The following is a 23,759-nucleotide window of genomic DNA, read 5'->3' as shown; positions in this document are numbered from 1 at the left end:
CAGCATTCTAATCCTTTTTTTCTCAAAGATATAAACCACAAAACCTTTTAAAAAGTTCTTTCAGCTTCCATTTTCACAGCCAAAGAGCTCAAGAATTACTATTTCTTTAACTATCATTCAATTTAGTGCCAAAGCAAACATGTTGACAAGAGGATAATCTGAGTACTCTTTCCCATAAGAAAAAAGTAGTATAAAGATAAACGAGCACACTTGGTAGCTCTTTTGATCTATATTACTTAAGAGCTACCTCAATAATGTTTTTCCTGAACTTGAGATATGCATGTTCAATGATTTCCCTCATAAGAGTAGAATTTCTGTTCATTTCAGTCACCAGCCTCTACTGGTGAATACTTACTAAAGAATTCACATAATAAGAAGTTCTAGGAAAAAAAATAAGGCAAGAGGTGAAAGTTGGCTAGATGATGGTTTCTTGTGAATGAAACTTTCTTATTGTTTCTAGTGAACTGTCTATAGTCAAATTTTGTGTTAATGAATGGAACACAGAAGTGCTGAATTTCAACAGCAGAACACTGAACTGGGAAAAAGTGAGCCTCCACTACAAAGATGAACACAGTTTTATGTATCAGTCTAAGATTAAAATAGTGAAAATATCCTGTGATATATCTGCCTAATTGAGTGAAGGATGATGTGCAAATAGAAAATCCTTCCTGACACATTAGGTGATCTGCTGCAGTCCTGTGACAGGAAATGAGGTTGCTTTTACATATTAAATTGCTCAGCTATGAAGGTTTCAGATGTCATTAAACTATACTGGTCTTTAAAAGTTCAGCCTCCATAACTACCTTGATAGCCTGAGGTAGAAGTCTCCATAGGTTCGTTTTGTCTGATAAAAGACTAAATTCTCTTTATTGGTTCTAATTTATTGGTATTAAGATGCAATAACCAAAATAGTTTCAACCAGGGTTAAATGGGAAATTGAAGCTTACTACAAAGCCCAAAGGCAGTAGGAGTACCTTACTGCTTTATAGGGATCAGAGATTGTATCAACACCTCAGACCAGTGTCTGTACCTCAGAAGTCATTTGTTAGAGCAGCAGGGAGAGCAAGGGGATTTACTGAGGGCTGGTGAGGAAAAACTGAGTGAATTTTGCCCCATCCTATTCTCTCATCTCTGTCACTAACCTGCTAACCTTTGATAGGTCACTTCAGGCTCTCTGAACATGTTACTTGTCAACCAATTCATTGTGGTGATGTTGTTATTGTTGTTTTTCCATACAGGAAAAAAATGTAGTCAGTTTGGAATGTATGTCTACCTCCTGGTTCAAATAATTTAGGACTCTGATAATTCAGAAGAAATATACTCTAAAGGTTTTAAAATAGGAAATGACAGTGTTATATTATATAAGCATGGATATTTTTCAAATTTACAATGTCACTGTTCTTTCTGAGCTGTATCTTCTGTGTCTTGGCTATACGGAACGCTCTGACTTATAGCAGCACATGGGGCAAAAGTGTAATCCTTTACAATACCCATCTCTTTGTGACACTGGGACTTTGGAAGAACCACTTGTAAAAATCACTGAAGGCTGTGCATGAGCAAATCCCATTTGTAGCAATTATCCTCAAGAAGTGGGAACTTGCTTTACACTCCTGTACAGTTCAAAGGCAACAGCAGCATAAACAAGAAGTTTACCTGTCTTTCAAATTATGGCCTTTCCAGTGAAAGCAAATAAATTGTGTAGATGTTAATTCATATTCTAACACTGTGCATCTCTCTCATTCTTATTGTTCATTATATAACAAATATTTCCTTTTTTTTTTTTTTTTTTGGTGTTTGGCAACTTTTTTTTTTTTTTTGTTCTGAGCAAAACTAAAGCTCAGGGAATGATTCATTGATTCATAGGATAGACCAAGTAAGTCCGACATCAACATCATAGCTCTTTTACCTCATAGAGGTAAAACTTTTGGATCCTGAAGCACCCCTAACTGGTAGATGGCTCCTAGATATTGAGTCCAATTTGAGCCCCTCCTTTTCTCAGGCAGGGAGCTTTTGTCCTTTCCTTCCACCTGCAGGTGATATGATATCCACCAGCTGACCAGTTCGGCAGCTGTCATTAACTAAAATCATTATAGAATCCCAGAAAATTTGCCTGTCAAAGATCTTGAAAATTCACATAATCTATCCATCTGTTCCAATGTAGGATTGAGTATATCCATAGCATTCTGGACAGATTTGTAATATGATCCTTAACATTTTTGACAAAGACCTTCATGGACAACATATGCTACCACTGGTCTGTATTGTCACCATTAGAATGCTCTTCCTAATACATATCACGCTTATTTTACATTCCTTTTCAAATGTAAGAAGGTTACTTACTGTATTGCTCACAAGCATGCACTGCTCTTTGAACAACACAGAACTATTACTTTATGCCTTTCTATTCTGCAGTAGCCTTTGACAGAATTGAACATTAGCATCCTGGACCCTCTCGGTCTTATCTTTTTGGAACTAAGTTAATAATGGACTGGGCAAAAAGCCCTACAGAGTCTAGCAAAGATATTTTGTTTCACTACTGAACATTGGAGAGCAACAGCTTGTCTTTCAATGAGATTTTCTAGCCATTTCACAGTCACATTACAGAAGTCTCATTCAGACTCTATTCCTTACATTGCCTATGGGAACATTACAAAAGACAGCAAACACAAAGTAATAGAGAAGTAAAGAGAGTTAAAAACATGCCACCTACCCATTCTTGAGCAGGAACACTGGTAAGTTCATAGTCAGGTTTTTGGTTTTGTTTTTGTTTTTGTTTTTTTCAATTATTAGTTTGATAAAGCTCTTCTCGAAGGCAAGGAGAATTTTTTTCCATTTTAAAAATAATATCTACCTCTCCTACTCCTACCATGGACTAAAGTTGTCAGGAGTGGTTCCTAAGCTTTGTTTTCTCTGTCTAACTGTGTGAATACTTGCAGGATCATTATCTTGGATATAAGTTAAACTATTCTGACAGACAAATGTGTAATAAAGCACATGCTACTCGCTTGTTTTGCTATGTAGAATAATTTTCAAGAAAAATTCCATCATTTGTTTTAATGTGCAACTGTGTCATCTTCAATTTCTCAGGCAGTTTTTACATTGCTGCCTTCAGTTGTCCTGTGAGATAATGACTAAGATAACATAAGGGAACACTTCAATGCAAAAATACCTCCTGAAAGCCTAAAAGGAGCAACAGAAAAAAGTCTAGCTGGAGGGGTTTGCAAGCCAATATGTACCCACTGTCCAAGAAAAGGATGAGCATAGGAGGCAGAGACAGGTATCTGGAAGCCATGTCATTTCTTATGATGTAATCACATACACCCTATTAGATGAAATTTATGATTCCTAGTACTTACTGCATCTTAGTTAATGTAGTTAAATTTGCCCCATCCCCCTCAAACCAAACATCAACATCTGTTAATAATTCTCTTCTGGGCTTTTTTTTTTCCTGGAAGTTTGAAAACAAGTAATGAGATGATAAGAAAGACTAGAAATCAAGAGGGCATATATCTTTGCCTCTGTTTTCACAGAGCAGCCTATTAAATAACTGAAGTGTTTCATAAGACACAATACTTGAAGTGACACCTTACATTAAAGCTGGCTGCAGTAAGCCATCCATTATCTCAGGAGAAAATTGGAGGTTTTGCAGCACCATTTGATTTGGATATATATAATGTCTCTACAATAATCAGATTTTTCAAGTGTACTCCCAACACTTACAATGACATCTTACCAAGATTTTTCTCAAACGGCTTGAATAAGCTATTGTTAACACTGTGGGTCTTGACAATTTAAAACCTCTGCTTTCTTGAATTGATTGGTCCTGTGAGAAACAAAATCAGAAAGGCAGAATGGCTAAGCATGATTCCCTGCTTTTTGACTTAAGGTACAACTGTTTGAGCATCTTTCACTTGACAAAAAAAAGACCAAAAAATATGTATTTTGTCTTTATCAGAATATTGTCCATTTGTTTACAAAACAATTTTTCTGCCTCTCTCTTCTCTCTTTTTCAGTTTTCAGAAGTATTGATTCCAGGTTTCTAATCTAGAGTTTATTCTTTATCACCAAATTTAGGACTTGTGGTGTCTCACTAAAATCATCTGTGCCATGATTAACAGTAACTGGGTTTAACGGTACCTATGTTTAACTATATTTAACAGTATTGACCTGTATATATATTAGGTTGGAATTCTACCCTCTTGTTCAAAGATGTGTTGTGCACATATCTCACTACCATTCACCATTATCTTAGGGACAGTTTTAGCAGCTATTAATTTGGAAGGTGTAATTGTCCTAACTATGATGAAATGGCAAATGGTGGTCTACCAGCTATGACAAGTTCATCTGCTTTTCTTTCAACCATGAATATATATCCCACATGTGATTTAAATAGCTTGAATTTGAAAAACATGTATTTGAAAACTAGTCAACATTATTCCCATATTTCTGACCCGGTCATTTGGTATTCCACATCTGCTCAATTTTCTGCAGTTGGTCTGGGATGAAAGCAATGTTCATAGATCTTTTTAGAGCCAGTTTCTTGACAATACTGACCATACTGCCATGTCTTTCTCCTACAATGGACAAATGTTCATTTAATATGGGCTCCACTCTCCAAATAACCCTAGTGAAGTCTCCAAAGTACAGTTTCTTACACTTTTCCAGTAAAATGATATTTGTTTTCCATGAAATAAAATTTCCTCAGAAAATTTAATAGTTTTTCAATTGAAAAAGAAAGTCTGGTGACTGTTGGATATGCCTCTAGAGCAGCTTGATCATTTTACGACACTGGAAAAGGAACTGGGGCATCAGAGCACTTGTCTTAGGTGCAGCAATGAATTGGACATTGGTTTAAGGTTTGCAGAGCCTTTCTGAAGTTTCAGCTTCTTCGATCTACTGCAGTGCTCCTGCTTTAGTTGCACTGTGAGGCTGACTAGATGGAGTATCAGCAATCCCAGCACCTTGCTGCACACATGCTCTGCCTGCAGATCGTACTGCATCTTGCACAGAAGTTGTCTCTGACATCCCACCAGCACAACATCTATGCCTTTGTTATTTTTCAAGGATGAGAGTCTTTTACATTGTGTAAAAAGTTGCAGCAATCCAATACATACAAGTATTTTTTATAGTTTTTTCCTTAGCCACCGTCAGCAAGTCATTCCTTCTGAATATGAGTATGCAAAGTCCCAGCATCAGTTAATGTGTCAGCAGTGTCTGCAACAGCATTGGAGAACCATCTATCCTGTACCTGCATTCTGCAAAGTAAATATAGTGCATGATTTATTATGTCTGATTCCCAATTCTTTCTCCCTCACTTCAGAGCCACTGTGCCTGACTCTGCATGCCTAGATTAATTCTAAATTTCTAACAGTCATGCTTCATTCTAAAGGTTGATGGGAGAATTTCTGTATTTAGGGCAGAAGCGTGAGGTTCAGGACTGTATGGTAAATCTACATTTTATCACAGTCTTAAGCTATGCTGTCTATTACCAGTCACAGCAGTTTCTAAAAAGAGGCAAAACAGAAACCCTGCAATCTCTTAATTTTAGACAACAGCAATTAAAAAATATATATCTTAAACAGTGGTTTGTTTCGTCTTTTAGTCAGACCTTTACTTGCGACGATAGACCAAGAATATCTCAATAATACTGTAACATAATTAATGTTGACCTAGGAAATTCCTTTCCTTATCAGCCCTTCACAAAGTAAATATATTTATATATTTATATACTAATCAAACATCAATTCACTACTAAATTTGGAAGTATTTAGTCCTTTCTGACTTCTTTTAAGCATCAAAGAAGAACACATCAGGTGAATGTGTGATAATACTAAGTTACTATTTCTTAATTTTTTTATACTTGAATTTTAGAAGTTGAACACATATAGCTGGATCTCTGCATTTGAATTTGAATTATATTACAGTGAAAATAAGTGGCATTGTAGAAGTAAGAGTCTTCCTCTGTTTTCTCCTGACTCTCCCTGAGTGTAATACCTGACAAGTGATTAAATGCAAATTAAAAACTGTTTTATAAAGAATGCATTTTACTGTGTGCTCTTTTATCTTTTTGATGGATAACAAGTTAATACAATTGTGTAATTCAAAGCTTTCTTGCTAGCACAATTAAAGCACCAGCTACTCAACAGACTTTTTCACTGGAATGATATTATTCTAGAGGCATTTTTGGGGCTTGGAGTTGTTTTTTTTGTAATTAATATTCACAGAAATTGAAAATATTTCCTCCTAGAAAAGCATACCAAAATATCACCATCTAGTAATAAAAGCAAGGAGTACTTGTTGTTTGCTTGTGACATGGATCCTGTTATCCGTCTATCTCTGATGTGTCTGATTTTGATTCTGCTGGGGACTGATGACATAAACCAAGCACAGATTCTTTCACAACAGGATTGGGGAGAAATACTCTTCAAGTCATTTAGGATAGTATTCATCTCACTTAACTTCAGACATCTACATCCAAGTTAATCACTGTATACTCCCTTTATAGTCAATGGAGAGAAACAAGCAGTTTTAGGATGCAATTCATCTGCCCTATTCCAAATGGCTGCTTTAGAATAGAATTAATCACCCTTTCAGGCCATCTTCTTTTCACCATTGACTATACAGGCAGTCCACACTGACTAGGTCACATATAAATGTCTGACTTGTAGACATTTATGTTTGATGAGGTAAATCTTCCCACTGTGGAGAGCTGTGGTACACAAACTGAGGAAAACAGAGGTAAAACGTCCCTGTACATCTGCAGTAATAGTAAGTTTGGCTTTATTTCTCAGTCTGCTTTTCTGGAAATTGATGTTCTGACTCAATGTGAGTATATGTAGTAAGTTATTGTGATGGCTCCACACCAGCTAATGTCATATATGCATTTTAGTTCTGCTGCACATAGGTTTATAAGTGCAATTTCTCAGGTGGAAACCCCAGATGAAAATCAAGGGGGGTTTTGGTAACAATGCCCCACCCCATCCAAAATGAATGCCCAGCCAACACTGGCAGGTGCTGGGATGATCTGTCTGGCCATTCTGGTAAAGAAATTGCCATGGGAGAGAATTCAGTTTGGTGGGAGCCTGAAGATTGCTATGTTTCCCCCACTTGTCAGCTCTGTTCTGAACAGGTGCTGGGAAACTGCTAGAGTTTTAAGGCAACAGTGTGCTGATAAGGCCATAAAAGCAAATCAAAGCTAATAGATTGCTCCTCTTGTTTTGAAATACAATCACATGCATCCATGACTCTGATTTTGCATAAAAAGATGAAGGAGCTGTGTTTCTTAATTAAGTGGAAGGGAAAAAAAATGGAATTAGCCAATATCATTTGCATGAACAACATTCTCTACATAACCATTTCAGTTGAAGTCCATTAATTATTGGTTGAGTGAGTCATAGATTGCTGTCACCCTTTGCACACAAACAAAGAATTTAATGTTTTTCAATAAAAAGCTTAGTTTTGCAGCATACAGCATCAGGACTTAGATGAGAAAAGTGGAGAGAGAAAGGGACTTCTAAATTGCAAGGTGCGTGCACTTTTGTTAGCAAAGGTTCTGCTCAAGTGCCCTACATGCCACTGAACCTGTATAATACACAAGCAACAAATACTGGCATAAACCTCAAATCCTGGATGAGCTGAATGGATACCTTCTGAAGGCATCTGTATGTGCTGCAATATAGAATAAGAGGTACCATGGTACCCTCTGTCATCCTCCCCTGTTATTTGCCTAGATCAGGTAGTCATGGAATATACCATGACTTCTATTTTTTGGTGTAAATTTAGTTTTTTTCCTTCCTTGAAACCTGTACATGACTAAATGTACAGATTACAAGGAAAAGAAACATATGACAAAGCACTCAGAGATAGGGCTTATTCTTTTCCTACTGATCCATTACAGAGTCTACAGATTCCAGTTACCTTAAATTAATGTCCTAATTAAGTGAGAGGAATCAAAATTTTATCGGTTGCAATTGTAGTTAGAGGAGGTGTCTCTGTTTCCAAATACTTCTAATGGGGGCTAAAGACCCATCTTTTCTCTTTGTAAGAAAGGAGCACCAAGTCTTCAACCCAGCAATGTGCACCAGAACAGTTCCACAGGTTCACAGTGTCATTCAGAGTGAAGCTGGTGTCAGCAGTGGTCAGATCATAGGAAGAGTTGCTATCCCATAGCCTCTTAGACCATGACATGTTTTCATCAGGAATAATTTTGCTATGAGTCCATTTTTCTGTTACCAATGCTTTGACTGCATAGAACTTTTGTAAAATTTCTCCTTCATCTTACTGGCTATAAAAATGTCCTTCTTTTAAAAATGTGACACCTGGGCAGTAATATGCTTAGGAGCATGGCAGATTTGGAGGGAAGGCATCAAGTCTTCCTTAATGTTCAGATTGGGAGAATTGCAAATAAGATAGAAAATTTGATTTAGTATCTGGCTTTCTTTTTTTTTTTTTTTTTTGGAGCAGATAGTCAGGAAGGGTTAGAGTCATTACATAGTCTATTACATACATAATCCATTCTTTTCATAGAAGGATTTAATGGTAGGCTGGAAAATCTTCACACAATGGTGTTCTAAGGCAGTGTAATTACAGAGTTACCCAAGGGGCCATAATAGCTCCACTTTACCCCAAGAAAGTAATAAAAATACTTTTTCAAAAAAACTCAAAAACATCTAATTGTTAAAGTATCAGAGACCTAAGTGGATTCATAGGTGAATCTATTTTATCCAGCATCATGAAAATAAATATTACTTATATAATTATGTTTTCATTAAGGCACACAATTAAGTTAGGCACAGAAATGAGCCAGATTCTTGATCTCACTCTTTTTGCTGCTTTAGTATCATAAATGGGCTATAAAGTCAATTTAACAAAGCAGATGAAGATTCTCTTGAGGAGAAGGAATATGAAATGGAAATATGCCATTTCTTTTGCAATACTGATTGGATTATAGCAGCATAGTTCAGAATGCTGCTGTGTTACAGTGAGCTCTTAGAGCATAATAGTCCTTTGGAATTAGACTCACAAAATTAGGTCTGGAATCAGCCCCAGGACTGCTATACAATAATAGGTCCTTAATGTCTTACCACCTGTGTCCAGTATGTATGGGCGCAACTGAGAAGCTGAACCAATGTATTTAACTACTTATTTACACCACAGCATAATAGAAAAGCCAACAGTCACCATGATATGATAATCAGGCACTCCTTGGTTATGTCTGAGCTGTGTGTAGACATCCAGTTTGGCTGCACATCTCCCAGTAACATACAGATAAAATACTCATTTGGGAGCTACCCGTATTTCCATTGCCAGGTTGTTTTGCTCATTGCTTTTATTCCTTCACCAAGGCAGCCTTTACTGGTCTGAGTTACTACAAAGAGTAATTTTTCCTGCATCTGACTCAATCAGGCTTTTGATCTTTGTCTGACTGCAAGTATACAAGATGTGGGCAATTACAAGGTTGCGTAGAAATTTGCATTTGGGGAAAGAAATGCAGATTGTAACTGTTTCTAACGTTTTCAGCAGCTTATGTGACAAGCCCCTCAGGAAACAGTGTTTTGGATGCTAACTCTCTTGTTACCATATTAATTGCCTTTGTCATGACAGTTTTGGCATCTGAAAATGGCTGGGAACATGCTGAGCTCCTCAAGAGACCAATCAAGGGCAGGGGAAATTGGTTTATTGGTTCCCAAAGCAGCCTGCACTAAAGGTGCTGCTATTCAAGCGTAGTTTTGAGTCTCCTAGCTTGAATGAGGAGCCAAAGACACTTCAGGCTAAAGAAAACAGAGCTTTCATTTAGAATGGTGAAGAGGAAACTGAGAAGTTTATTTCTCTGCCAGCATGACTTCTGCAGTTAGCTTTTGTGTGCAAATCTGTGTGCCACAGTACAGAGGGTGAGACCAGGAATCAAGTTTGCTTAGAATACACTGAGGTCACAGGCTTCCCAGAGGGGATCCTAAACACATTTAGTTTTAAATGAACTTAAACTAAGCTTGCTGAAGCACACGCTTTCAATCAAAATTTTCCCTGCGATCAAAGGATATGCTGTAACAGGAACAGGCTGAGGGATACCAGGGGATAAATAATTATAAATGTTATTTAAAGTGGTGCTGGATGTCCAATATAAGAACTAAGAGATGTTAATTTCTGGCTAATTTTTCTTTCTTTGAGAAGACTGGCAAGCAGCTGTTATGCTGAAGGTGAGAGATTGTAGGTGGTAAAGGGATGGGTCAGGGTAGCAGGTAGTGGGGCAGCAAGAAGAAAGAAAAAAAGAAAAAGAGCATAAGGAGAGGAAGATCACATGCACATTAAAAACCAAAGGTGTTGCCACAAGGAAAAGAAAGTTGGTAAAAGCCCATGATTTCATTAATTACTGCAGTTTATGCCTAGAAAACTCAGATTCAGTAAAAAATTTGTGATGCAGCAGAATTATGTCTATAATGTTAAATAAGGGAAGAGAATCCTTTTCAGCATGTACAGAAAATACAGAGAAAGTGTCCAGCCTGACCCTATTAACTTTCCCATGTCTCAAACAGAAGACATATTTTGCTGAGATATACAAAATAATTTTTTTACACTTAATATTACTAGTGAAATGTTAATGTTGTAGGACCAGAATAGTAAGCTTATTATAGACAGTTTAAGTGAAGGGGAAAAAAAAAAAAAAAAAAAAGAGATCCTTGATTATTAGTTTGGTGTAGGCAGAAAGAAGGGGAAGAAACAGAAATAAGCGGTCTTGTTTGATTTTTCTCTTTCTGTTTCTTTTTCTGATTTTTTTTAACATAACTGCAAGCAATTCTTGGTCCTTAGGCACAGCTGGTTTCCATTTTTCAAATTTTTTTTCTAATTTCCATATTTGTCCTATTTCAATCCTACAGGTTGGGAAAAGGGTGTTGAGAAGGCCACGTCCCTGTCCCCTTGCATTGCACCAGCCACCTCAGCAGGCTCTGCAGTGAGAATCCATATCCCTTGTAACAGTGACTTGCTTATCTCCCCTTGCAGAACGCATCCATGCTATAGCTCATGCATCTTTACATATGCGTACCAGAGGTCACAGAATACATCTTTTATGCCTTGAAGCCCTTAACAGTAGCTATAAGTGCTTCCATAATATGGACAAGTGTTAGAATAGAACAGAACTGTTCTGCAGAAACATGATAGGGAGTATTTTGCCTCTGGAAAGATAATGCAATTTTTTAGTAAGCAACAAAATGGTAACTTTTACAGTAGAACTTAGCCCTATCAATAAAACAGAAGGAATGAAGCAAGGACTTATGCAAGACACTTCCTCTTCCCTTCTTCCCTTTATTAAAATGATGTATTTTTTCAGCAAAATAGAAGCTGTGAGTCAGGGAGAGGCATCAGGATCAGTAGGATATAAATGAGAGCACCAGGACATCATGACAGATTTTGAATGGCATTACATCTATTATTCATTACTTACTCACATTCAAGTATATAGTTAAGGAAAGAGATTTGACAGGCAAGACATGTACACAAATTGCCCATCAGATGATATTATCTAATGCTGAAGGAACATTTTCAAAGGCCCAAAATATGATGGAGAACATAATATCCCCTGTATGTGAAGCACATAATTGTCCAAAATGTATGCTCTGAACTTTAGAGACCTTTTTATCTGCAAATTTCAAGAAATCATGAGAACTCACAGAATGCCACCTGATTTTCTCAAATAGAAAATACTTCTTGAGAAAATATCCCAGCAGTGGAGTAACTTGCCTGAGGGCAATGTCCAAGGATTTGTCAGGAGAACAGTTAGGGTATAAACCTAATTCCAACTAGTCATAGAATACAATGTTACCAAGACACCAGTGTTTCTGTAGTTTTTTTTGTTCAAAGGGATCTCAAATTGCATCTTTCCTAGGTAGTTCAGCTGATAAATTTCATTGTATTTTCTAACACTACTAGCAGAACACATTTTCCTTCTTTTTTTCCAGCCAAAAAGTAAATTAAACAAGATATTTTGCCTTGAACAGACATTCTGGGATAAATATAAAGTATCTGAAGTCCTTGTTGTTTGCTACAGCACACAAGAAAATAGTTTCTTACAGCTATAGAGAAACTATTAGGAGAAACAGTTCCCTGTCTGCTATGACTTGGCTTCTACTCTGGCTCTGTAAATATATAGTTTGCTTCTTCCTCTACTAAAAAAATCAGAAACAACTTCCAAATTTTTCACTTGTATTTCTTTTTTGCCTGTCAGAGAGATCATTGCTCAGATGGGACTAAGTCTTCTTCCTCTCTAGTTTCTAGTTTCATTGTTACACAACCTATGGGAATTTGTACATAATATATTACAATGGTAATAAGTAATAACAGAGAAAAATATATTTATTTGTCTTCCTTTTTGGGGCTGACTCAACTACCTCCCTGCATTATTTAGGTGCACAGAACAATAATATCAAGCACAGAACAACAATCTGTCTAGTACCCAACTACATTTTCATGGACTCCCAGTTAGTGATTTTCTGTTTTATGTACATTTATCTTATATATTTCTATAACACAAATAATATTTTTTTTTGAGAAAACCAACAGTTATCAGAATCATCATTATCTTTTGATTTATCTTTTACATTTATTTAAATTATTTCCCTGTTACCATGAGGAAAAGAGTAGATATGTTTTTTTACAAATTTAACCAGAAGAAATTACTCAATATTTAGTAGTCCAGTACATGCTGGACCTTGTATGACAGAACTGAATGCATGAATCCATACCCAGAATTCAGAAGGAAGGCTGACCAGTCTATGAAAGGATTTATGATGTGTCTAGGAAGAAAGATGGACTTCAGAAGTAAAGAAATTAGCTTATTCATGTGAGACAGTGCCCAGTGTATCACTTGGTGTAGCTCACTGCAGAACCATACATTCAAGCCATACTAATGGAACTTGCTCAGGGATTTCCTGGGTAAAGTGAGTTAATTCCAGGAACAGGGAAGGGCATGAGAAACATTTTTTTTGTACCATTTTTCAAATTCTCTCTGGGTCACATCTCACACCAGGGACAGTAATTCTATACTGCCTGATTTGCCTCTCTTTTGGTTATCATAATATCTGTTAAGTGAATAACAAGAATATTTTGACTTTAAATGTTACAAAATGTTGGGAAATACCAAATATTCAGTGTCATATAATTAGGCCAAGCACAAGAAATTTAAAAGCAGATTACAAACAAAACAAGGCTTTCAAGCTGAAATAAGCATTTTATTCCCATAAAATCTACCTTTTAATCACATTCATAATCTTCTATGCACTTATTTTAACAACTGTATAAAAATCAACAGAAAACAATGTTTAGAAATAATCAACCACTATTTTGCATTTTCATATACTCAAAAATGTTTTAGAAAGACACATACGAGCCAATTGAAAATAAATACTATTTTGAAAATCATGAGTCTATTTTTCCACAGGATGTAACTTTTATCAGTCCTGCTCTGGGCCAGACTTGATGAACATGACGGCTCCTTCCAACCCAGTATATTCTCTGATTCTTTGATTCTATGATTCTAAGTTGCTATCATTGGCTGAGCTAACTCAGACACTGCTATATATATTTATTTATATTTGTATCTAAACAGCCATGTTTTTAAACTAATTTTACCGCTATTAAATCTTTGTACAGGTTTGGTTCTTTAATGCTTACTAATCTTTTACACTGTTTTGAAAATTAACCTGAGCAAAAACTATAAAAAAACACTGAAAAAATAATTTTACACTACCCATAAATTCCGTATTGTTACCATGATTTAGAGTTCTGTTAGGATACAGAGTTTCTGCAGAGTGGAAACTTTTGTTTAAAAATGTCATACAAGAGGCTGAGGGTGTTTTTTAAGGGGCCATACTTCCAAGTATTTGTTAATGTAATATTGACTTGATATAGCTTAAAATAGCTGACAACAGTTAGTCTTAAGGAGATTCACTCTGAAGGTGGACCTTGTCCTATTTACACAATTTTCTAGATATCCTTATAAGAGAGAAATTTGATTTTTCACAGCAAACACAAGACATTCTCCAAATACTGCTGTAATATGAATATCTAAAATTAAATATCTTTACATCACCAGAGGCTTAACCTCCTTCATTTAAATATTGTCAATTACACATGAATCAAGATTTATTCCACAGAAACTCATGTTCCAAAGTCTTCATATAGCAGCCTAGGGAATGCATCCACAGAAAGGACCCACTGCACCTAACGTTACCTTTTTTGAAGCTGAGTGAGCAGCACCATATGTAGTCAGTGAAGGAAATAAGTAGTCACTCCCAGAGGAAATTTCATGCTATCCTGAAATAGCTGTCCAAAACTTGTAGGATGAATCACTCTCTCTCGCTCACTATTTCTCAGCTGAAGACTACAGCCTCAATGACTACCTTAGTCTTGATGCCTAACTTTTAGACAAGGAAAATTAGATGAGATGCTGCCTTCACCATGAAGCAGTAGAATATTTTTTATGGGTTTCATAGAGAAATTGAGAGTCAAAAAGAGAGAGAGAGCAGTCTGTAAATGAAAATATTTTAGAAATGTAGTGTTTTTACACACCAAGACTAGTAGAAAGCCAGCATTATCTGGAGCATATAACTAAAACAGGAAGGATTTGTGGCATTTGCTAGGTTTTATAAGTGTTAATGGAAGTGCCTGAAGAAATTTCTCATGCCTTGTATAATCTATCACAGAATACAGTATGAATAATACTTGGCAAAATCTGCCACAGATTTTCATTAGCACCAGCTCAGAGTATATCTGAAGCACTACATTTATATTTAGAAAGTATACGTAAAAATTACAGCCCACCCTCCCTCTTGTCCTAAAATCACATGCAGTGCATGATTTTAAAAGTCTATAAAAAGGGTAAATCAGGCACTACTTATGCACTGTTTTCCAATTAGACTGGAGGAGGTCAGAAACATTAAAACGCATTGTAGAAGCAGCTTCAGATATGCCATCCATTCTGTGTGTCTGTTGAAGAAAACAATATGCTGTATCCAAGAGCACTTTGTCCCAAAGTGACTAATGCTGCTGCTGCAGTGTATTTGGAGGAGAGCATGTTAGGCATAAAGAATCAGGATCCTCAGCAAGAAGCACAGCAGAAATCAGAGAAGTATATTCTAACCAGAGAGAAGAGACAGGGAAGATTAATAGGATAAAAGAAGTGAATTCTTTGCTTATGTCTCAGGAAAAGAGATAGGCACATAACAGGTATGCAGTCTGCTAGGGGTTTACTCTGTTCATAAAAAAACCTTAAAATCGGAACTGTGATGATGAACTACCTTCTCTTCTCATGCAAAAAAACATGGCATGAAAACCCCAGGAATTAAGGTAAATATTTCTAAATTCTGAAGTTCATTTTTCGTGTTCCACTGTCTCTTTGATTTGCTGTATTTTACCAGGAATTGCAACACAGCAGCAGGAGCAGTTAACTCAAAGAAAAAGGTTTCACAGAAGTAGAGAATCACAGATTAGAGAAACAAGGGTTGACACAGACCTCTGGAGGTCATCTAGTCCAACACCCCCTTCATAGCAGCACTGTTGCTGAAATAGCCGAGTAGGTCATTGTCAGACTAGACTGACCAAGTTTGGCATAGCCACAAGGATGGTGATAGCACAGTTTCACTGAGCAATCTTCCCTTGTGCTCCCCACCTCCTCCTAGAATGACACTTTTCCAAACTTTCTGTCTGACCCATGACTCATATCTCTTGTCTTTCTATCATCAAAGTCCACCCCACATCTTGTTCCTCTTTCTGCCACTCTCCAGCATGAGCTATCTTTTACAAGGGCTCCATGTAATCCCCTAGTGTTCCATCTGCACTAAGACTCAATAATCCTGTCACCTGTGCAGCTGCTGTTGGCTTAAATAGAGACATCAGACTACTCCTGAATTATTTAGGAGATATACAACAACAGAAAATTAATTTTCGCTGTTCATAGCTGTTAACTCAAGAGAAACTGATTTTGTGACCTAATCTGTTTTGGAGGATAGGTACCATGACTGCATAACAGCAGACAAACTCCTAGACTTCCTCATGACACCTTATAGGCAAGAGTGTACACAAAATTCTTCATCTGTTGTGCCTTTAAAATATACTGCTGGCTCCTTTCAGCACAAGCATGGCTTTGCCCTGTGGGCTTTTGTTTTATTGCTAATTTGTTTCCATCTCAGTCTCCTCATTTGTTTTCCTGGCTGTAGATCTTATCCTTCTCATTTGTCTAAGCAAAATTGTCCTTGTCTGTTTCTCTTTCCTCACCCCCCATGTACTCCAATGAATTCCATTTACCACTGCTCTATCCCTTTGGTCACTTTGCACCATGGCATCTGTGCAATATTGCAGTATTCATTAATAACTTCCCTGACTATTTTCACAATAGAAGAAGACAGTTAAAGAGTCTTTGAGGAGCAGTTTAGAAAAACACCTGTCTGCATTTTGATAAAATAATGAACAGATTTTCCTTGACTCAGGTAATAAACAATAGTTAATAAAAATTAAATGGAAGCAAGTGTCAGCAGTCACAAGTTGCTCTGAAATGTGTTTGTCTTTATATTGTAGTGAATTCTAGCATGTCTTTTATTAATGAGGTTCAGTGTGTTTGTTAAACTGATGACATAACAGTCCATGCAGTTATCATCACTGCATCTTAAAAACATTAAGTACTAATTGTAGTACCTAAATCAGAATCATAGCCCTGTTAAGCTATACAAACAAACCTTTTGGAGGTAAAAATGACAGAGATATTGTATTATGTTGCTGTCCCTTTAGCTAAATATTTTTTCCTCTGCAAGGTTTGTTGCACACTGTCCAGAAATTAAATAAGCACACAGATATCTCCTGAGAAGTCTGCTAAATCATATTTTCATAGCAGATCCACTAACTCAGATGTAAGGTTAATGACCAGTCCTGACAATAGATCCAATAAAAAACCTGTGTGTCAGGAATTAGTGAGTTTGCATGTGCTCAAATAAATGCTTCACAGAAGTCTTCAGTTAGACTACTATAGACAAAGAGGTGGCCTTTGCAACTGATGAAGGTTACACTTGGAAACCTCCTGATCTTTTTGTCACACTTGTACTCATGCATGAAGAAGTATGATACACTGACCGTGTAACCTGGCTGGTTTTCAGCCTCATCACAGACATTTACTCATATTTTCTTTACTTTCCCCTTCCTTTCTTTGTTCCAGCGCTTCACTTGGAGTTTCACAAATGAGAAATATAGGCAAAAGGATGCGTTGCCACTAATTCCCTGACTTGGACATTTAGAGGACCAGAAAAATTAGACATACAGCAGCAGAAACTTGTCTAGATCTGTGCCTCTGAATCACCCTAGCAGAAGTGAAAGCTGCCTCTTTTCTCAGGGCAGAGTTTTTATATATCCATAACAGACTGACATCTGACTGTCACAGATGTCCTGTGGTCTCAGAATGAAGTCAAGAATCCAGAAAACAAAAAACAGAAACCTCTCTTGATTAAAGGCTATAATCTGTCTATTTTTTCTTACGGTTTGTTTTTTCCCATCTGGAGAAGACCCTGCACTCTCCCGCTCAAGAGCCTTTTCAGTTCTTGCAATGTTGATCTAAACCAATATAATGGGTTATATTATCCACTTATATATTTTTGAGTCTGGGCAGGTAGGATTCAAGCCATACTTTTAAGTTTCCACCATGAAGTGAAGCTGATACCTTTCAGATGCCTTTTACTTGCTGTCTGATTTACTTCCATGCAATGGGCACAAAGTCTCTCTTTCCTAAATGAAGTCAAGACAAACAGGAACTGACAGCTTCCTTGCTCACAATTCCTGTGCTGAACTTTCTGACATGGCCAAGATTCCTCTCAGAGGAACTCACTGCACGCTGCTTTCCATATGTATTTCTGTCTCAGCCACAGACCAATCCAATCAGTACCTGTATCTATGAATCTGCAGGGAAAGCTTTTGGTTTGTCAGGCCCTTCTTTGCATTGGGTCATGTTTACATTGTTCCAACTATATTGTTCCAAAAAGAAATGTAAGCACTGCTTGCATTTAGAGCTTGTCTTTATGTAGAAATACAGAGAAATAATTACTCAGTAATAATCCAGAAATGCATGACTGGCATATAAATGCTTTCTTAGTTCAGATCTAAGGAAGTCTTATGCAATAAATAAAAGAAAAAAGATAGTCTTTAAAGTGTGTTCCCAGTAAGATGTTGTAGAATGCCTATTCTGATATATATTAATATTTTCTAGTGGGTTATGGATTAGGCATCTAGAGGTAGACACATCCCACATTACTTCACATAATAGTTGTGTTATTTTTGGTTAAAACTATTGAAACAAGGCAAAATACCTTTAATAAGTGATTCACATTTTAGAAGACAATATTCTCTTCAGATTTGCACAAAAAGACCCCGGGCTATTGCTGACAACTACCTGAACAAGAGCCAAAAACTGTGCCCATGAAGCAGGAACATTCTGGGCTGCATTCGGGGAAGCATTGCCAGCAGGCTGAAGTAGGTGATCTTTGCTCTCTCCTCAGCACTGGTGAGGTGACACATGGGGTTCTGTGTCCAGTTCTGTACGCCTTGGTAAAAGAGAGACACAGACATACTAGAAAGAGTCCAGTAAATGGCCACAAATATCATTAAAGGACTGGAGCCACTAGCCTGTGAGAAAAGGCTGAGAGCTGGGATGGTTTAGCCTGGTGAAGAGAAGACTTGGGGTGACCTTTCTAATGTATATAAATGCATGAGGAAAGGGTACAAAGACAGAGACTGGCTCTTTTCAGTGGTGCTCAGTGACAGGACCAGGGGCAATGGGTACAGATTGAAATATGGAAAGAGCCATATGAACATCATATGAATATCATTCTTCTTTTTCCTTTGTTGGAGATATTAAAAATTGTCTCAACATAGTCCCAGGCAACCTGCTCTAGCAGAGCTTGAGCAGAGATGTTGGACTAAGTGACCACCAGAGATCCCTTTTGACTCCAACCATTCTCTCACTGCAATTCTGTGCCTATAAGTGGCACACAATGATGCACCAATCTGAAAATAATAAGTCCTTTGTAAATTTCACTCTTTGGCTTTCAAAATTTTTTATTGCAATATTAAAAATATGATCTATGTGCATTGTATTCCTCTATATGTCTTTGTATCCTCATTAATATCCATAACTCTGTATATGATAAATAACAAAAAGCAGCAATTATTTAAAAGGTATGTTCAAGTGTATTATATGTGACAAATATACTACAAAACACAAAAATCTCCATACATCCAGTGGCTGACAAACAAAAATCAAAATACACTTACAGTTCAAAACAGAACAATCATCATTTAACCAGAAAAATATGAGTATACATCAGTGGCCTCAATTTAAAAATACTCATCAAAATATTTGTCATTTCAGATAAACTAACACAGAGGAAGTAGCTGACAGCACCTAAGAGAGAAAAATATGAATGGTAGGAAACAGTAACATCTGATGAAATAATTACTGAGCTGTGTTTTTTAATATTCTGATGAAGAGATAGGAGAAAATACATTTTAGGTTTGTTTTCTTTTTTTTAAGACAAGCAATGATTATAGATGAAAGTGATTTTATATTGTATTTAAACTGTGAAAAGACTTACCTTTTGTGTATGTATGTAGGTGTATATATATATATATATATATATATATATATACATATATATATATGTACAAATGCTTAACATGCTTACCACAATGAAATTATAGCCCTGATTTGGAACTTCAATAACAACACTAAAGAAGTAAAATGGTGATGGCTTATGCTTTGAGCAAGGGCAGAGTAGCTTGTCATTAGAAATAATATGATTTGTACATGGTGGAAACTCAATGGGAGTGAATGTGAGACTCACCATTATGGTGAGACCTCAGCTACACCATAGCAACTATTGCAAAGCCCAACAGTAGCAGTTTAGAGTCAGTCTTCTGTTTTACAGATGGGTAGATATAAAATGAAAACAACCATTAAAAATAAACAAAGCAATCTGTAGTGTGACTACAATACATTTCAATCCAAGAACAAGGGCTTTTTTTAATGAGAAGTTTGTTGTTTTTTTTTTTTTTCCTTTTTGTCCAAAAATGCTACTTCTGGAAATAAAATCGTGTAAAAATAATTCTGTCAGTAAGACAATAGAAAAACATATCTCAAAACTGCAATTACTGAAAATGAGCTACAACCATTTTATAGGTTTAACTGTCTTTCTTTCACTCTTTTTCTTTTGAATATCCCTGATTCGGAGGAACTTAACCAAGGTCTGCTCAGAAGGACTAAGTGTTCCCTAAGAACCTTTAGATTTATTTGATACAGTCCCATTTCAAATTCCACAGCACAAATCTAAAACAATTTCAGCACAGGATAAATGCTTTTGATTATAAGCATTCATCAGGAAATATCTAGAGAGAATGAAATTAACTCTTTTTTATTGTGCCTATGGACTTAATGAACATGTATTTACTGAAGGTTGAGCTTCCCTCTCCCCATTTCCAGGAATAGTTTTTCATCATAAATGTTGATGAAACATTCCCTAGGGGCCTCAGTTCCTCCTACCTAAATCTGAGGGCTTTGCAGACATGCTGTTTATGAAAGTGACAGTCTAAACTTTCTTTACTATCAAATGATGAGAGACAAATGTCTCCAAAGAGATTTTCAATCTACATCAACACTTGGAAGGGCCTCCCCATCTCCTATGTAGAATTTAAATCAGCTGCAATCCTATTTGGATGTCTTATGTAAGGTCTTTAAACTAGGTTGAATGTATTTAGGCCTAAGTTCCTGAAGTTTCTCTCCCTATTTTTTTCCTTAAACATTTACCTAATGTTTACATTTTTATTATTTCCTTACCTAAAGAAAACTGAAGTTCTGATCATATATTCACTCATTTAGTCTCTTACAGACACAGACATTACAGTATGCCCAGTTCTGCATGTTTATAGGGTTTATGCTTAAGCAATATTTATATAACAGAAACCATGCCTGCTTCAGTGCACTATTAACAGTGAATAAATACTAATCTTGCCAACACTCTCAGCCAGCTAAGCAGAGATACATAGTAAAGGTTTTAAGTATTATGGGATTAATGATCTTGGACTAAAACCTAGACACCAATAGCTTTATATAATACCAACCTGTATTACAGATTGACTACAGAGAGTAGTAAGAGTAAGGCAAGTTAATGAATTACCGTGAATTTAAAATTAGTAGGTGTTGAGAAAAAACAGCTAGGGTATATATAATACTGCAGTGCGGAGCATTACTTTGAAACTATGGGAAATTTTAGAAAGAAAATATTTTTTAAAAAAGAAAAAAATTGCAATCATCATCTGCTTTGGACTAATGAAAATATTAAAATTGCTAAAAAATATTTTCCTTTATTTTGAAGATCCTGCATTAGACCATTAATTACTAAAGTATAAGCTAAAAGAAAAAACAGAAGAGAGATCAAAAATAAATTCACTGAGTTTTTGAAAATTACATCTTAGAAGTTCTATGTGGAATAAACTTCTGTTTGTTGGGGTTTTATGCTGACTATCACCATAGTGTCTGATTTCTGCCCATGTAAAATCAATAGCAATAAAAGAATTATTATGAATTTCAAAGATTAAGAAGGAGGAAAAAAATGAACAAAATTTTGCTTGGCTTTTTTGGCAGTTTTTTTTTTTTTTTTTTTGGTCTTGGTTTGGTTTTTTTTCTGGCAAGAATTTATCACAAACTTCTTTTATTCCTAATTAGGTATTTCAATGTCAGTAATACGAAGATCATTCTTCTATCCATGCTGTCCTGCAATGTGTTGTGCAGAGTTTTAAAGATGAAAATAAACTGATTTCATAAAAGAAAAAGTCTAGGGGCATAAAATGATGCTGGAGAGAAAGAGAAGAACAAGTTATACTTAAATTGAATACACCGTGTCACCTACAGAACTTGTACCTGCTATATAAAGTAATCACTGGGCAAATCCCTCTAAAGCTATTTTTCTTTTTTGTTTATGTTTTATTTCCATCTTTGAATCCTCTATTTAAAGAGACTGTATATCTGCAAAGTACTGTTTTGAAAGTAGTGGGCCATCACATAAGCACACAAATTAAAGCTTTGAGGTTACAGAAAAGATCCTCTTGAGCCCTCCTTTTCTGCTGCACTCCTACTATGCAATTGCATGTGAGTCAGATACAGAATTCATCTCATCCAACTTCCATCACATAATGTCAAGATAATCAGCCCCTCTCCTGATGCAAGAGAGAGAACCAGTCACCTTGAGAAAGGGATTCATCCTCTTGTAAAGCAGATCTTCACGTCAAGAGATATATCTAACCCCAAAAATTTATGGAAGAATTGATAATAAAAGGCATCTACACAAATAACTTAATCTACATAGGGAGGTCATTTGTGAGATAAATCTCACCTACCTAGAAAGATGTTTGGGTAGTCAAAGATGAGATTTCTTGTTTTCTTTGAGATTTAGGCAATTAGTTTGCCTAAAAACTGTCATCTGAATTGTTAGATACCTTATTGATTTGTCTTGTCACGACCTTTATATTATCATCTTTCTGAAATGCAGAATGGAAATAGTAGCACTTGCTCCCCCCAAAGGGATCTCTGTTGAGAAGATAAGTACATTGTTTGTGAGGAGATCAATCTCCGTGACAATGGGGACCACATAGGTATAAAGACTTTTTATTTTATGCTTGAAAACTACATCACACTTTCTGAAAACTAAAATAGCAATAACAATAACTCTCCTAGTCCTTTCTGAGAAGTAATTTTTGTAGTATAAATATGGGATCACTAATATTATCACAATTTAGTGGTATTACTACAATAAACAAATGCTAAACATTGCTTTAGTGTATAAATGCAGAACCAAGGACTTTTGTTATACAGCACGTAAAGGTTTGTCATACATAAAAACAAGGGAAAAAAGGTGGATGGAACAAAACTAGTGTAGTTTGTTGCCTCCGCTTGAGGCAAGGCGACCTGGATCGGGAATGGCACGGCAGCAACCCCTTTGCCACTCAGTCCAAATACTCACATGCACCAATGTGGTGGATGGTAAATGGCATTTATTAACAGTTGGACAGGGTCATTTATAACAGGGGTTAATGGTTAACAACATGTGGGGCTAAGTAACAGTAAAGGGAAGGGGTTCTGTCTGCCCATAACATCGCAATATCCTGCGGCCGGTCCCTGATCTCCCACATTTCTCCCCCCCCCCCCCCCCCCTTATGACTAACCAAAAACATAGAAAGTGTAAAGACTATAAAAACATAAAGGCTAGCGAACCGAAACGTGGTAAAAAACTGACAACTGGTAAAAACAATGAACATTTCCATAATCCGTCTCAAAGCAACTGTAAGTGTCTAACAAACAAAATGTTAACTCTTTCTAAATCTAATTTGATTTTTAACGAATAATGCTAGCTTATTTAAAATGTAAGGCCCAAAATCAATGCCAGGGGCATTGCAGCTAGAGGGCCTAATAAGGTGGAACCAAGGGCAATCAGTCATGGGGACTGACTGAACCATGACTCAAAATATCTTTGCAGGACTTCTTCCTCAGTTTTTTGGCACTTTTGCAGAGGCTTCTCCCTGTTGATGCTTGGGACAAAAATCAATCAGAAACAAATCAATCAATCAGGTAACACACATAACTGGTAACACAGTTGATGATCTGAAATCATACAATTACCGGTCACTACAACACTGACCTATCATCCCAGAGTCTGCAACAACCAATGAACTTTAACAAG

Source organism: Agelaius phoeniceus, chromosome 2, assembly GCF_051311805.1.
Source record: "Agelaius phoeniceus isolate bAgePho1 chromosome 2, bAgePho1.hap1, whole genome shotgun sequence".
Taxonomy (NCBI): Eukaryota; Metazoa; Chordata; class Aves; order Passeriformes; family Icteridae; genus Agelaius; species Agelaius phoeniceus.
The sequence above is the reverse complement of the archived record's forward strand: the minus strand, read 5'-3'. Positions refer to the sequence as shown.